At 39.2% G+C, this 18,298-nt stretch overlaps 2 long non-coding RNA genes across 2 annotated transcripts; one reads left to right on the forward strand and one right to left on the reverse strand.

The window, feature by feature from the left end:
* Window positions 1-2,240: 2,240 nt before the first annotated feature.
* LOC147504721 (uncharacterized) lies at window positions 2,241-2,639 on the forward strand. Its single transcript, XR_015220441.1, has 2 exons — window positions 2,241-2,359; window positions 2,446-2,639. It is a non-coding gene; the product is annotated as an uncharacterized LOC147504721 (long non-coding RNA).
* Window positions 2,640-11,008: 8,369 nt separating this feature from the next.
* Window positions 11,009-14,373, reverse strand: LOC147504722 (uncharacterized). Its single transcript, XR_015220442.1, has 2 exons — window positions 14,262-14,373; window positions 11,009-11,262 (listed from the first exon to the last, which is right to left on the reverse strand). It is a non-coding gene; the product is annotated as an uncharacterized LOC147504722 (long non-coding RNA).
* Window positions 14,374-18,298: the final 3,925 nt, after the last annotated feature.

The raw sequence follows: 18,298 nt of genomic DNA on the forward strand, positions 1-18,298 counted from the left end.
TGCGAGGCACGTGGCTCGCGATGTTTGGGAGGGCGGTAATATTATCATATAGTGTCTATTAGTATTTAAATTTTGTATTACTAAACTTGTGCATACATTAATACTAAGTTTTTGTTGTTTTAGGCGGAGCGAGGGTGTTGAAGTGCCATGGGCACCTAAACAAGTTGGTACAATGGGATATCGAGGAGGAGAGTGTTCAGACTGTTCTACTTTTCACGTGGAGCTTCAAAGGACTGGCTTATGTGCTCTGGTCTTAGGTGTATACAAGCATCAGGATCCTGTGTTGGTCTTTGCGTTTGTGGAGAGGTGGCATCCAGAGACCAACACGTTTCATATGTCGTGGGGTGAGATGACAATCACGTTAGATGTTGTTTCCCAACTCTTAGGAGTTCCGATCAGAGGCAAAGCAGTGACTGGGGACACAGATTTGACCTTGGAACAGACAAAAAGACTCCTCCACAAAAATCTTGGCATACCCATGGATAAGATAGATACGGAGATGAAATCCAATAAGTTCACTTCCAAAGTTAGGATGGATTTCTTGATGAAGCAGTTTGCTGGGAAGGTAAGAGATGAAGATTTACGTGATGAAAATGGGGTTGTTGTGAAAAAGGCGTCAACCCAAAAAGAGGTGCAGTTTGCTGTGAGAGCTTATCTGTTATTTTTCTTTAGATGTACCGCCTTCACCGACATGTCTGGAACTGCAGTTCCCGTTTGTTATCTGAGACTGCTTTCGAAATTTGCCGAGATCAGAGACTACGCGTGGGGTGCAGCCTTACTGGCTTACTTGTATAGGGGTCTTGGGACTGCCACAAGTGCCAAGGTGAAGGGTGTTTCAGGCTATTTCACTCTCCTACAGGTATTAGTTTTTTTGTTTTTCTTTTCAATGTCAATTTTATCTATCTATTACAATATTAACTTCGGTGTCTATATTAATGTAGGCATGGATTTATGAGTACTTCCTTGTTCAGCCATACCCAAATGAGGACTATCATTTGAGCATGTCCCGTGCTAATAGGTACTCGCCACTCGTCTTTTATGCTAGCACAACAGCTGCATTGAAGTATACCCGAGCCACCATTGATAATATGACTTGTACCGATGTAAGCATTTTTGTATGTAAATAGTTTTATTTATTAATTAATATTATTAGTATGTGATTAATGATTAATTTCCTCGATCATATGCTATTTGACAGGTTGAATGGTATCCCTATGTTGAAGTCCGAGCTACACGGCCGGTGGATGAAATAGCATTTTTCGAGGGATTTATATGCTTTCTTGATAATGTCGAAAGCAAAGACAATGTTCATGAGGGTTGTCGTCGCTTGGGTCATATGCAGTTTGTACCCTCGGATCCCCTAAAACCAAAGACCTCGACGAACTACTTCCTCGACGCTGGTATGATGTGAAATTTAATATTGCGTCTTCCCTTCGAGTAATTGGCGTAAATCACTTGATTCAACTTGAACAACGAGGACCCATTCCGCCTTATCCATGATAGTGTGTTAGTAGATACATGAGTTGGTACGAAAACAATAGTCATATTCGAATGATAAACCCCGATCATCTTAGTCACTACTCCCTACGAGAGTCTTCCATATCATAATCCGTGAGTTAATATCTTACAACGTTAATTTTGTTTTGTTTTGTTTTGGTATTTTATAAATGTAAATGTATATACTAATGTAGTTTTGTGTTTTAATTTTGACAAAGACCCGTCGTCGATGAAATTTCTCGCTTGCTCAATCAAGGCCTGCAATTGGGTGGGATCAGCGATTCCAGAGGATGCAATGTAAACGAGTTCATGGAGGCATACAATTTGATCCGTGCAAGTTCATTGGCCGGACGATATCGCGGAAGGAGCATAGGATTTAGGTATGTTGAGTTTGGTTAGTTTAGGGTTTAGTGGTTAGTTTGGTTAGTTTACCTCCTTTTATCTTGTGTTGGGATGAGTGTTGGAAATGGAAATGGTTTGTTTGTGTTAGTTGAGATGATGCGGGGAGTGTTTATTGGCATTTGAGATGATGCTGGTTTTGCTTTACTTTTCAGTTTGTGTTAGTTGAGATGATGCGGGGAGTATTTATTGGCATTTGAGATGATGCGGGTTTTGCTTTACTTTTCAGTTTGTGTTAGTGGAGATGATGCGGGGAGTGTTTATTGGCATTTGTCTTTCTTTGTTCTTTTGAGAGTTGATCATGACTTAAGTTCAAGAGTTTTCTAGTCAATGAGGTTTCTAGATTTGGTGTTGGATTTGACATATGTGGTACTATTTATACTGATTCATGTGTTTTTATTGGGGGGTAATTAGGCAAATGGTGGTGGCGGAAGATGGTGAACATGAGGAAGCAAGTGGAGAGGTTAGTTTTTCTGTCAGACCTTAATAAAGCAGTTTGATTTAACTTTGCTTGACTGATCTGTTTATTCAATTTTTTTTGTTTTGCAGGAAGGAGATAAAGTCAGAAAGTTAGATTGGAAATCTCTTTGTAGTAAAAAAATGTTATGTTAGGACTCTTTTGTAAGTGCAAGTTGTTGATATGTAGCAACTTAGCTTTATGTTCAGTAATTCAGACAATGTATTTCACATGGTGTCACATTGTTGAAATATGAAATGATAGTGATCTTGCTTTGGACTTGTCATTCTTTTCATGTTCACTTAAGATCCTAGGGTTTCATGTATTTCATGTCACATTGCCTTTGGTTATGTTTCTGCTATTAGCAGGCATTGATTTTAATAGGACGTCTGCTGTCAGTGGAGTAAACAGTTATACTACTTACTTACTGTGGCGCTATGTGCTTTGCTTAGATCTCAGTTTATATCCATTCAATGGATCTTCTTGTGCTCTCCGACAATTTGCACATTTTAATTTGTCACATCGAAGTATCTCTATTAATAATCTAATGCAGAACATTGTCCCAATGTTATCTCTAATGTCCCAATGTTATCTCTAATGTCCCAATGTTATCTCTATTAGTATCTGTAATGCAGAACACAAAAATCCCAATGTTATCAACAAAAATCCCAATGTTATTTACCAAAACACAAAAATCTAATGCAGTACGCAATGTTTTTGCCAAAACACAAAAGATCTGTTTTTTTGCCTCTTGAACGGTGTGGTCACACCGTTTGGGACTAAGTCCAAACGGTGTGGCCATATCGTTTGGATTTGAACTTGCAAAAAAAATGGCGTGTCTGTTTGGACTTTGTCCCAAACGGCATGGCGTGTCTATTTGGACTTAGTCCCAAACGGCATGGCCACACCGTTTGGCCTTAGTTCCAAACGGCATGGCCACACCGTTTGAGACTAAGGCCAAACGGTGTGGCCATGCCGTTTGGAGTTTGAACTTGCAAAAAAAATGGTGTGTTTGTTTGGACTTTGTCCCAAACGGCATGGCCACACCGTTTGGACTTAGTCCCAAACGGCATGGCCACACCGTTTGGTACTAAGGCCAAATGGTGTGGCCATGCCGTTTGAGACTAAGTCCAAACGGTGTGGCCATGCATTGTTGGGACAAAGTCCAAACGACCGCGCCATTTTTTTGCAAGTTCAAAGTCAAACGGCATGGCCACACCGTTTGGCCTTAGTTCCAAACGGCATGGCCACACCGTTTGAGACTAAAGGCCAAACGGTGTGGCCATGCCGCTTGGACTTTGAACTTGCAAAAAATGGCGCGGTTCTGTTTGGACTTTGTCCCAAACGGCATGCCACACACCGTTTGGACTTAGTCCCAAACGGCATGGCCATACCGTTTGGTACTAAGGCCAAACGGCATGGCCACACCGCCGTTTGAGACTAAGGCCAAACGGTGTGGCCATGCCGTTTGGAACTTTGAACTTGCAAAAAAAAATGGCGTGTCTGTTTGGACTTTGTCCCAAAACGGCATGGCCACACCGTTGGACTTAGTCCAAACAGACCGCCATTTTTTATCCAAATTCAAATCCAAACGATATGGCCGTTACTAAGTCCATATCGTTGATGTTGATGTTTTGGCAATTTATCAGTTTGGTTTGTTTGTGTTGATGTTGATTGATGATCATATGAGCTGAGGTAAATTTGTTGTTGACAAACGTTGGCATTATACTGGTGGTATAGTATCTGCATCAATACATCATATCAACTTACGGAACAAAATTGCAAGTGGGCACGCTTGTGTAACAACAGTAACATTTATAATAAGCACATCAAAATGCTTTATGCAATCCCAAATATTATTGTTCTGTATTACAACATTTAAGCACATCAGAATGAATTAGCAACAAGTATAGCCCCGCCAAGCACCTAGCTTTGGCTTGTTCAAGCCTTTCACTCCAAGTTTCAGCTCTCTTCAACTTCTCCACCTTCTTTCAACACTTCTGCTTCTTCTCTCGCTCTTTTCACGACAATTTCTCCCGTTGTAGCTAATAACTCAATTTTGACGCACTTTCTTCGAATGGTGCATAGTCAAGGTGGCAGTGATACTGTGGCATCTTGTGGAACTGTAGCAGTCAGAAACATAACCGCAGAATGATGAAAAGATCAAGATCGACCGATGCAAAGTCGAGGGGCGGAAACGAAACGGATGAGTAGGCAGATATTTTTACCTAAAGCAAAGCTTTGCCTCCGTGATTCTCCATTTCTCCATTTCTCCTTGAGCCATACTTCTCTTTTCTACAACATCAATGAGATTAGAACTCGGTCTAATTAAACTCCCCAAATGTAACCTAAACCAAAGAATATTGAACTTTGAAAATAAAAAGGGAGAAAGAAGTTATCAAAAAGCACCGGTCTATCATTATGATGCTTCCTATCTAGAGCCTAGCTAGCAGACAACATTAGATACTATCCAATGGACATAATGATGCAATGGAACACAACCCTCGACACAGTTCAACTTAACAACACTTGATAAAACTCTAACAAGGCTGCCATATCTAAACCACTCTTAACAAGTCCAGACATCAATGAAGTCCATGACGCGCAGATAAAATATCATTAGAACTAGTGAACATTTAGAATCAAAGAGTTTTGAATCAAGCTATACTTACAATCGACAAATTACGTATTATTTTTCTCCGGACAATTTCTCGAGTCATGGTTAGCAATCTGTCCACATCTGTGACACTTTTTTCCTGAATTGTTTAGGGCTATCTCTTTGGGGGATTTCCATCTATCCGCTTTCTTCTTCCCCCTCCCTTTTGTTTGAGAAATGTTGGGATTCAAAATCAATAGCTGAAATAAAGACCGAATTAAAATAAATATTTATATCAAATTAAACACCGAATTAAACACTAAATTTATATCAAATTAAACATTCAAATAAAAAAAACCTGTGATGTATTAACCGAAGGTATCGAAGGCTCTGCAACTTGAGGCTCTGCAACTTCTGCGTCTCCTTTGTAGGAAGTCTCATTAAACTTTGAAATTTCAATAGCCATTTCACCAATCTTTTCAATAAAATATGAATAACCCTCAAAAGTATCGACGATCGTAGTAAGCCACTTGAGAAGCAACCTTGATAGAATGAGCCACTCTCAAAGGTTCATTTGAGACATTCCCGACCACAAATCCAGTATCAAACTCCGCTCTATAAGTGTTAGACTTTTGCATCCACCGCGTCAATCTAAAATGGTTTGGAATCTCTTCAATCTCGTAGCGCATAAAAACCTTTAAGATATGACCACAAAGCAAACCCATAAACTGAAAGTACTTGCATTCGCGATCTCCTCTAAGGTTCCTCTATCGAAACTCACTCTCCAAACAGAATTCTTCAATGGTCTCTCCATTTCACCATGTAGCTTCGGTTCCATACCCGCCAATTTGTTCCCCATCAATTTTGTATTCCATCTTTGCCTTTTCTAGTTGCTCTTTAAATTTATTGAATATTGAGATCATTATAGACCTTCGCGGCATGCATAAAGATGAAAGCATCGTTAGGGCACAATCCGTGAACTATGCTTTCGGTCGCGTAATCGAATCTCTTTCTTTCCTAGCAAGCAAAGCCAAAGACTTCTCATTACCATGTACAAACCGCATAAAGCGTAGTCGTCGAATTGACAAACCGGTCATAATGAGCATTCATCGATTCACTTCGACCCGGTCGTGTGCATACCAAAAAAGGTGCCACCGAGATAACAAGGAACCCATTTCTCCCGCGATTGAATATATCTCATCAACCAAGGATTTTCGGACAACTCATACTTCTCAATGATTGTACACCATCTTCTCTCAAAATCAACAATTCTATACTTAAAAAAGAAATAATGTTCTTCAACTCAGTTACCAATGTCTCAAATTTGGTAAATGACATCTTCTCTTGGAATTTCTGCATAATATGCCAAAGACAGTAACGATGACGAGTATTAGGAAACACTTTGGCAATGGCTGTTGTCATCGCTCTATCCTGGTCAGTGATGATTGCAGTTGGCGCACGACCACCCATGGCTGCAAGCCAGGCCTTAAATAGCCATATGAATGTATCTTCTGTCTCATCAAGCAACAATGCGCAACCAAACTGAATCGACTGATAATGATGGTTAACTCCAATAAAAGGGGCAAAAGGCATGGAATATGCATTGGTATGATATGTGGTATCAAAAGACACAACATCCCCAAAATATTCATACTGGCATCGAGACCTCCCATGAACCCAGAAAAAGTTCACCGCAGTCCCATTTTCATCTAAATCAATAGCTTAATAGAGAACCGGGATCCTCGGCACTCTTACGCATAAAATATTGCGGCGGCAGCTTGCATCACCTTCTTTAGGCATCTTTCGGTCAAACCATAATAATGGTTCCAACAATCTTTCGTAAAACCCAACTTCCTCTCCATGGAAAACAGATGCCACTTTCCCAACGGATAAACCATTATCACTAAATATCTCGGTCAAGCACTTCGCTGCATCAGGCATATGTTTGTTAGTTTTCATGCAAATTCTCTTCGATGGGGTCACCAGACCGTGACTATGGTCATTATGAGCAACGCTGACCTCATATATCTCTTCATTCATTCTTTTCTTAATACGAATTCTAGCTTGGCAACCATACCGGATAGTTGATGTATTTCTTGATCGGACTTCATCTCTCTTGTTAACCCCTTCACGTGAGCAAACCAGTAAACAACCACTAACCAAATCCACCTGATTTTGTTGCTTGGAAGTCGTCCGAACACGAGTCTCAAATCCCTCTTGTTGACCATACTCTTTGTAATAAGTCTTTGCCTCGTCAACACTTGTAAAAGTCATTCCTATATAAGGAGCAGCTAATGTTTGCGTGCCTTGAACAGGGGCTTTAGTAGACGAAGACCCAACTACGTCTTCTTCGATATTGATTGATGTCTCTGTCTCCATTTCTATAAATCGAAAAAATTAAAAATATAAATAACTTAAACAGTCAAAAATCCCAATGTACATAAACAGTGTAAATAATTTAAACATCAAAACTCTGACAGAGTTAACCAAATATGCTACTTCACCGAACTCTGACAGAGTTCAAAACTCTAACAGAATATGGCATGAAGAATACGACAGAGTTCACCGAACTTTGAAAGAGTTCAAAAGTCTGACAGAATACGACATGAAGAATACGACAGAGTTCACCGAACTCTGAAAGAGTTCAAAACTCTGATAGAGTTCACCGAACTCTGACAGAGTTCAAAACTCTGACAGAATACGGCATGAAGAATACGACAGAGTTCAAAACTCGGCGAGTTCACCGAATATGGTGAACTACTTCACCGAATATGCTACTTCACCGAACTCGAGAATTCAAAACTCGATAGAGTTCACGAACTCGACAGAGTTCAAAACTCTGACGAGAATCACATGCATGAAGAATACGACAGAGTTCACCGAACTCTGAAAGAGTTCAAAACTCTGACAGAATACGACAGAGTTCAAAACTCTGACAGAGTTCACCGAATATGCTACTTTAACGAACTCTGACAGAGTTCAAAACTCTGACAGAATACGGTATGAAGAATACGACAGAGTTCACCGAACTCTAAAAGAGTTCAAAACTCGACGAGTTCAAAAACTCGGCGAGTTCAAAACTCGGCGAATCACGGCATGAAGAATACGACAGAGTTCACCGAACTCTGAAAGAGTTCAAAACTCTGACAGAATACGACATGAAGAATACGACAGAGTTCACCGAACTCTGAAAGAGTTCAAAACTCTGATAGAGTTCACCAAACTCTGACAGAGTTCAAAACTCTGACAGAATACGGCATGAAGAATACGACAGAGTTCAAAACTCTGACAGAGTTCACCGAATATACTACTTCACCGAACTCTGACAGAGTTCAAAACTCTGACAGAATACGGCATGAAGAATTCGACAGAGTTCACCAAACTCTAAAAGAGTTCAAAACTCTGACAAAATACGACAGAGTTCAAAACTCTGACAGAGTTTACCGAATATGCTACTTCAACGAACTCTGATAGAGTTCAAAACTCGGCGACGAATCACGGCATGCGAGAATCACGACGAGTTCACCGAACTCTGAAAGAGTTCAAAACTCTGACAGAATACGGCATGAAGAATACGACAGAGTTCACCGAACTCTGAAAGAGTTCAAAACTCTGATAGAGTTCACCGAACTCTGACAGAGTTCAAAACTCTGATAGAATACGGAATAAAGAATACGACAGAGTTCACCGAACTCTGAAAGAGTTCACAGAACTCTGACAGAGTTCACCGAAATTGTCGCCGTCTTTAAACAAGGGTATCAATCATAACTATAATCATAGCAACCTAAATTAAATCAAAATTCAAGTTTTTATGGTATAATGACAATCCAAGTGTCAATTAAAACGTTCCAATAGGCAAGCACCATAACCAAAAGTGCACTATAGTTGAATTGCCAAATGATACCTGTCAGAGAAGAAGAAGCCAAATGAAGAAACCGAATTGCCAAATGATGAGAAGAAGAAGCCTAGAGCCGTAGAGAGAGAGCCAATTTCGTGTTTTTGGTATTTTCGTTTTTTTTTTTTGAAATAAACCAAAATTTTGAAATATCGGTAAATATCGGTAAATTGGGTGAATTAGATCTTCAGATCTAGAGGGCGAGATCGGACGGCTCAAATGAAGAGTGAGATAAGGGTGTCACTATAAGAGTGGCACCCTAGACAAACAGTTACTTAAAAGACATCAAATGTGGTGTTTTACTCTAGGAGAGATGCATAAATTTCAAGGAAATCCTCATAGCAAACGTGCATAGCAAAGTCCACTATGGAATCAGAATTCATAGCGTTAGACAAGGATGGAGAATAAGCAGAGTGGCTTCAAAACTTCTTAGAGGATATTCCAAACTGGGCTAAACCTGTGCCAGCAGTGTGTTCACTATGATAGCCAATTTGCTATTGGTAGAGCACCGAGTAGCATGTATAACGGGAAGTCTCGACATATCCGATCCGTCGTAGACATAACACCGTTAATTAAACAATTGCTCTCAAATTGAGTTATCTCAATCTACTATGTAAGGTCAAAAGATAACATTGCGGATTCTGCTTACAAAAGGTTTAACAAAAGAGCAAGTGAAAAGATTATCAAGGGGAATGGGATTATAAAGCCTTTGAGATAATCAACTAAGAGTCCTCATAATGGAAAAACCAACCTAGTTGACTAGACATTTTAAGATCTAGGTTCAATGGGTCAACTGAATTATGTCTGTGACTCAGTGAGCACTGAAGAATAATACTATACTCTAACCCATTCCTAAGACAGTGCATATCTACCGCGATGCGAGACCTATGATAAGTCAAGCTTTTAATGATTTATTATATCTTTGAAAGTTATGTTATCCAAGTGGAGTATTGCAGGATATTCTTTATAGAAATCATCTATGTTAGTGCGAAGTGGGGCCGCTTCTATGAGAATTTTAAAGGCAAATATCTCAGAAACACTATCTGAAACTAAGAAGTGTTCAGGGCCAAAATAAAGACAAACGTGAGAACCAACAGTATTTGAGAAGGTACTGTATGAAGATGATTGTCTAAGTTTATACAAATGGCTGACAGTTCAAGGATATTAATTGAAGTCTACTGATTGTTCAATTAAATCCGATCGTCTTTTACTAAGGCAAGTTCAAGGCCTCCCATGCTACTTGACCTAATGCGGTATCTTTTCATTTGTAAAAGAACAGAAATCCGATGTTTATGATAGAAGAAGCCAAATCTTCATTCATGTAGGGGATTGTTAGAAAAATGGATGTGTAATTGAAAGTTCAAAACATGGAACTTAGATTTGCACAAATCCATTGAGAAATGAATGACTAATTTATCTCCCAAGTTACCATATTTAAGATGAAATGGGTTTTACTTGAAACAGTACGTAAAGAGAGAAAGACCTTTCTGAAATAGTGCAATGGTTCGAAATGTTGCATTATGCCGAAAAGGTGCGACCTTTCGAAATAGGCACTGGTTTGGAACAGTGCTTTATGCCGAAATGGTGCGTCATTTCGAAACATATGACTTTTCAAAGAGGTGCCTAACTTTTTCAAAGAGTCACTGTACTGTTTCAAAAAGGCACTACTCACCTATAAATAGTGGACAAATTTGGAGAGAAAGACACACCAGATCACACATTTATGATCTTTCTCTTCTCCCTCTATTCTTAATCAAATATTATATGTTGTGTTCGCTGATTCTGTAGAATTGAAGTGCTAGTTTTCTATAGAAGGAAATCTGTTCTATCTTAGGAGACAGTTTCTCATCAACCTTCAAACACCGTGAGGGGGAAAATCTGTCTTAAGGACATAGTGTTTCTACAAAGAAGTACAAGACACTTACAAGACAAAAAGTTTGTAATGTTTGGTGATTGGTAAAGACTAAAGAGTAAGTACATTTAAGTTGTATATTCCTAACAATTTATATATCCATTCCAAAGCACTTTATACCAAGGTATCTGTCACACCCCGAATTTCGACAGAATTCGGAAAAACATTATTTGTCCCCGACTCTTCGATCTCCGAGGTGTGACGCACTCTCCACTTCCAAAAACCCATAAACAGTTTAAAATATGCGGATAATTAAAAACCAATAAAAATTTCAATTATACATAAGTCCTCTTCATTACAAAAATTCCCAATTAAGATTAGGTTACAAATCTCTTTTCAATAACTCTTTAATTAAAATATACAAATGAGAATACAAAAACATTGTCTAGACTGAAAAGCTATATCACCTCAAGGGAAAAACAAAACGTATCCGGAGATGTAACGCTAATGCAAACCACAAGCAGCAGCCAACCTTCTTCAACACTAAACCTGTCAAAACTTATCAACTATGTTCATTGAATGAACACACCCGATAAGCAAACATGCAAATCGGGTCAGCATTATAAACAATGCTGGTGTGAGTAGCCCTAAAATACAAATATACTTATACATATATATACACAATCCACAAGGCAGTTAGTTCCTCCACCGAGGCGCCTTAACTTTCAACGACTAATATAACATACTCAAGTACAATAATTAAGGCAGGTAGTTCCTCCACTGAGGCGCCTTAACTTCTCACTAACCACACAACAAACTATACACATCATAAATAAGGCATGTAGTTCCTCCATCGAGGCGCCTTAGGTTCTAACTAAACAAATAACCAACCAAACATATTACCATAATTAGATTATTTCGGGCTTTCTTTGTGTGTCCCTAAAATCACGTCAGATCTATGTTTTACCTAGTTTCCCTGGCTACCACAATCGCAAACCCAACGCCGAACATGTACATCCACATGCCTCCCTTACATAATGAGCCACTCCGTGCGTAACCACCACGAAATGGATGCCGCGACACCGTAAATCCTCACACGGAAGCCAAATCTATGTAAGCACCGCCACTATTCGGCATAAAATATTAGCGATCATCGCTCTATTTTGCGAACGGAATAATCAAGCCAATTATTCGGCTTACGAGGGGCCCGAAGGCCATTCAAATTTTAACAAAATGCCGGAAGGGCGCACCGGGCCCATTCGGATTAACTAAAACGCCGTAAGGCCAATCACACGAGTTGTGGTAGTAGTCTTCTAGGATTTCGTTATGTAATTTATTCAGTGTCATACATTAATGACTCATAAACATTTCTACTATATATCACGGTGTCAATTACCTTATTGCACTAAGCCATAATATCTAGAAACATCTCAATTATATCTCATAGTCACTTTCGTTTCTTTCACGTGCAATATATTATTGACTACACCACACTCCCCGTAGGCAAATATTCACCAATACTATATTAGCATCTCACATATAAAATAATGGAGTGTATATACATTTCTCCAAGATATTGCATTAATATAACTATCCCAAAGATATTATATCATATCACAATGCTTCAACGTATCGCATACATTTATATTATAACGTATTAGGAATATAAAGTCTCCTAACATCTCAATATCGTCACGTGTCAAAAATACATAACATCAAGGTCAATTCTTTCTTAGATATTGACAACCACATTTATACAAGCTTCCACAGCATTTTATTACTATAGGTGTCCATATAATATACACACAAAACGTAGTACAAATAAACAGTCCACAGTCCACACTCAAAGCCCAATATATATATGTTTTACACACTACTCACGTCAAATCTTAATTAGATAATGACCATCCAAGTTATACAATATCGACAATATTTTATTACTATATATATCCATATAAACAAACATATGAAAAAAAGCTGGAAAGTCAACTTTCACGGTCAACGGTCAAAGTCAAACGGTCAAATGTCAAAGTCAATCGGTTAAACGGTCAAAGCCAAAGTCAACACATCATGGTCAAAGTCAAAGACATCATGGTCAAAGTCAACACATCATGGTCAAAATCAAAGTCAACCCATCATGGTCAAAGTCAACACATCATGGTCAAAGCCAAAGTCAACCCATCATGGTCAAAGTCAAAGTCCAATGTTAATCGGTCAAAGTCAACCCATCATGGTCAAAATCAAAGTCAACCCATCATGGTCAAAGTCAACACATCATGGTCAACATCAAAGTCAACCCATCATGGTCAAAGTCAACACATCATGGTCAACGCCAAAATCAACACGCCATGGTCGAAGTCAAACCGGTTGTCAAAAGTCCAACCGCCGCGTTTCGGTGTTCGACAGTTCAGGTCATAGCCATGGTTCATGGCTAAGGTCAATGTGCATGGCTCATGGGATCATGACCAAGGGTAATGGTTCGGACCCAACTGGCCAAGCCCAAACCTTAGAACCCGAAAGTCTAAAAGTCCACTTATTTATTCTACCTGACCCAATTGGATCTATTTTAAGTCCTATGGACTGGTCCCAAGCAATATTAGATACGGGCCCAAAAACAGTTAAGTGGTTCGGTCCAAAAATTTCAAAACAAAAAGAAAAGGGCCCAACCACTTAAATTAGATTTCGCCCACATAAAACTAAAACCGAAATTTCGCCAACCACCATCGAAATTTCGCCAAGCCACTAATAGAATTTTGGCCCAAACAAAACCTTTGAATTTCGCCCAACTAACAAAATATAACTAAAGCCCAAACAAAATTAAAACATTTCGCCCAAGGCCCAAAACAACCGGGGCCCAAAGATCGAACCGCCCAAGCCCAAGTTCGGTCATCTTCTCCAACAAAGACCACCACCGCCGAATTCCGCCACCGTCGTCCACTCCATCATCCTAGCGGTTTTGACCCAAATCAAAACCCCTATAGCTTTAATGAAAGCTCCACCTCGATTTGCTAACTCCATCTCCTACCTCCAAACTAGATCTAAAAGGTTTCTCACGCCATTAATGGCTCGGTGCAAGCTTCAACTCCCATCTACCGCCTCACACACTACAATCAACACTAAACAACATCCCCACATCACCACAAAAACACCACAACCAATCAAACCCAAAACACACAACCCACCAAATACCATCGCGAATTTCAAATAAATCACAATCGCGCCATTAATCGGCTTCTACCACTTCCGACAAGATTCAACCACTTTCGCCATCAATGCGGCCAACAACAAAATAAAAACAACACTACCGCCACATAAAATGGTAATCGGGCGATTCTTGGTATCTAGCTTTCTCGCCATTAACGCCCATCATCTTCGACAGTGAAATGTCGAGTTTCCGAGTTTCAACAGTTTAACAGTTAAATTCAAATCCGGAATTTAATAAAATTTAATAACACAAATAGCACGAATTCCAATACAACAGGATAATGAACAGTATAAAAACGAAACAGTATACGCCGATGTGTGTAAACTACAAATCCGGTGAAATAGCCAAATAGCTACTCACCTGTATGAACAGCTCGACGAATCCTCCTAGCCCGATTCGTCGCGCTCCACCCTTCAGCAAACTAGCTTCTCTCTCTGCCTCCATTTTTAATATATTATTTTTCTCTGAACCCTATTTTCTAGAAAAATGTGTTTATATACTTGGGTCCGAAACCCAAGCCCAACACCAACTCGGGCCCAAAACCAGGCCCACGTATTCCGAGTCCAATCCGACGAATTTTTAAATAAATAATTAATTTAATTAATTAATAAATAGATAAAAATGTATTTTAAAAATACGGGCGTTACAGTATCAATGCAAGGGCTTCTTCTTTCTAATCTCATTGTAGGCAGATTTTGTGGAAAATTTTCCTTTTAAATCAGGGCACCAAACTACATAATCTTCGTAACTAGAGCTACATTTCTGCACTGTTATCAACTCCCACATGAACACTATCCATTACCTCCTGAAGAATAGTAGGGATGCACGCACCATTTATCTTTACAAACTTTAGCAAAGGATTCACAGTTTCATCTTGTGTTGTTGAGTTGTGCACATTTGCTGGTACTTTAAGTACTTATCATTTCCTTGATAGGTAGTGAAGATTGGAAACCTCGATCAGTTAGAGCATCTTTAGGAGAGAAACCAAGAAAACACCAAAATTTTGAACCAAACCAAACACCAAACAAAAAAAACATCAACCAACTTCAGGAGAAACATCAAATATTCGACATCAAATGACGCGGTTTAGGATAAACCGCACCATATAGCCCACGCGGCTTTCTCAAAACCGCGCTACTGAAACCCATCATAAAAGCCCAAGCCCACGCGGTTTTCCAGAAACCGCGCGATGTGTCTCATATCAACTTTCTTCTTTCTTCCCTTTTCAAATCTCTCACGCGGTTTTCACAAAATCTCGCCATAGAAGCCCACTGTCTAGCCCAAGCCCATGCAGTGTTAGAAAAACTATAACACCCCAGCTTTTTCTTTTGTTTTCCTAGTATAAAATAATAATAATAAATAATAAAAATAATGATAATAGATAAAATAATATAGGATAACTATCAGCTTAGGGATAAAAGTCCCGTAAGTAATAGATAAGTGTTGCCATTGTTTTTCGGTGAGTTTTCTCACGTAGAGTTTTTGAGGGAAAAAACACAGCGAGAGTTTTAGAAAAAAACAGGGAGTTTTACTGAAAAGGTTTTGAATGAGGAAGATTGTCTTTTCGCGCGACAGTCGACGTCGGTCTTTCGGGGTTTCGCTTTCGGGAAGCTGTTCGGTTTTAAAACAGTGAGTAGATATTTTAAATTTGTTTTATTTCTTGTCTACTGTAGATTTCATGATACGAGGTACTGTTCGCATGATGTTGGTTTAGTCAGTACGATATACTGTGTAGTGTTAACTGCGTATATTCCTTTGAATAAACCTATATATGAAAAAAATGAGGGCAGTATGTTGATTGCTGGTTATAACCCAACTGGACGTTTTAGGAATTATGTTTTGGTTGGATGGAGAGTGTGGGTTCGGGAGGTTGTCGAAGCCTTGAAACTGGTTTTTTATTGGCGTCAATCCTCAGAACCCCAGGACGTCCTATTATTTGTTTTGTTTGACTGATTGTTTTGCTAGAAGTTATGGTTGTACTGTTAGTTGGTATTTGATCGTTGGTGTCGCGGGATGGGCTGTTGAAGCTCCGGAGGAGCAGTAATGGCGGCCAGACAAAACCAAATCGTCCTGCATTTTTTTGTTTGAATTAGTGTTTGGTTTGGATTTTGTTGGGAGATTGTTGTTGGGTTTATGTTGATTGTTGGTGGTTGATTTGGGTGCTCAGAGGGGGCGATTGAAGCTTGAAGGAATAGTAATGGCCGTAGATCGCAATTTTTCCAGTAAAGGAAATCGCGATTTGTTAGTATTGATGTGTAGGGGTTTGAAAAATGAACCAAACCGCGGGGTTCATTAGTGGTGGCGAGTGGCTGATTGGTGGTGGCTGGATGTGGAGGCGCTGGTGGAGGCGTTGGTGAGGAAGATGAACAGTGGAGTTATTTTTGTTTTGGTTGGGCTTGGGCCCGAATTTCGTGGGTGGGCTTATGTTTTAAATTTTAGATTTTATTTTTATACTTAAGTTTAGACTATGGGCTTTAGGCTTTGGGCTTTTGGGGTTAGATAAGTTTAGACTGGTTAACTGCTGTTGACCCTTGGCAGGTCGACTTTGACTTTGACCAGAGTTGACTTTTGACTAGGGTTGACTTTGACCAGTTAACCCAATTTGACCTTTTTAACTCGGATTATGATTTGGGCTATTAGGATAGGTCTAGGGCTTTTAGCATGCTTGACTTTAGGCTAAGACCTTTATATATACGTGTGTATGTGTATTAACTACTATGTGATGTTTCAGTTTTTATGATATACAACGTTATGACACTTAGACATCGATATATTAATAACGCGTAAACCAAAAATACATGAAACAAGATACTCCTACGTTCTCTGAAATAATATATGCAATAAGGTTCAATAATGCGTAAACAAATTTACCGCACTCTTTTAGAACTCTCCACGCCTCAAGTTTTGGATTTGAGTTTTATGACTGATGATGTCATGTGTTAGGTGGGCATTTATTGAATGTGCCATAAATGGCCTGTTAGTGTTATATATGGGTACTCATTGAATGTGCCATGAATGACCCGGGTATTCATTGAATGTGCCATGAATGACCAGATTCTTTGGACTGCCCTAGAGAGGAACTAAGGTATTCGCCTTGCGGGTTAGTTGTATTCTTTGATTATGCGAGTGTTTGGGTTACTTTTGAATACCTAATATAATACCTACATATGTTATATAGAAGTTCTAACTTTCTTTTGCTGGAGGGTAGGACTTAATAACATTTTGTGCAGGGACGCGGTCCTACCCTTATACAGCAGTGGATATCGGTAAGTTTTAATTCAATGATTTAGATATTAAAACGAGTTATTAGAATGAGTTAATATAATGCAAGTTTTGCTTGGGGAGAAAATATGCTGGTTGAAATGACAGAACTACCTGTCTTCCAAGCTAAGAATGATTAAGTTATGGGAAAATATAACGTGATTGTTTGGATAATTAAAGTATGATAATGTTTATATGTGGTTAGTCTACTCATACCAGCAAATTCCATTTTGCTAACCTATGTTTGCTTTGTTTTGACAACGTGGGTGTGTTCTTGGGAACATAGGTGGAAGGCAATGGAACCGCGGCGTTTGATTTGGATTCTTGCGTGGAGCAGTCCGTTAGTTCTTTATTAGGTCTGATTCTTATTGAAAGGATGTAATAACGTAGTTTACATTTTTAGCATGACATGAGAATAAGATATTTAAGAATGTTATTCAGAGAGTTTATTTGATGTTTTATTGGGACGGAAGATAGCCTTTTTATAAAGTGAAATAGAGAATTTTTGGAGATTATTTTTGTTGTTAAGATTCTTTATGATGTGGGTTTTAGGTTTTGACATGTGTTGTATCCACCCTGTCATAGCCTGGGTTTTTAGACAATTGAACCGAGTGATGTTTGAGATATTTATATATATTTCAAATATTCATTTTTTTTAATTGTTGTGACAAAAACCGTGCGGTTTTGGAAACCGCGAGAGAGATTTGATACAGCACCAAAGCTGGAACAAAATTTTGGCCGATTTGGTGTTTGGTTTAGTATTTTTTTGGTGTTTTCATCAACATGTGTCTCTCCTGAAGATGAAAAAACATCAAATTATTGGAAATTTGGTGTTTGATGTGTTGGAGTTATCCCTCACATGAGGAAGAAGGAGAGAATCTGTTGATTTTTGCTTGGAGGAGTCTGAGCGAGCCCCGCCCTTAGATTGGTCTTGCTCAAGGTGCGACCCGCGCTCATGCCTTGACGAACCTCTAGGCGATTGAGCGCGCCCCGCCCTCGACTTTGTCTGGTCAAGGCACGACCCACGCCCATGCCTATTTTCGTCAGGATTTCTATTTTGTGAAGCCACGAGTTTTGCAATATAGGTTGAGGTTTTTGGCAAAACCTAACACATGAGAGACAACACAAAATTCAGA

Source organism: Coptis chinensis, chromosome 4 (assembly GCF_015680905.1).
Source record: "Coptis chinensis isolate HL-2020 chromosome 4, ASM1568090v1, whole genome shotgun sequence".
NCBI classification, from domain to species: domain Eukaryota; kingdom Viridiplantae; phylum Streptophyta; class Magnoliopsida; order Ranunculales; family Ranunculaceae; genus Coptis; species Coptis chinensis.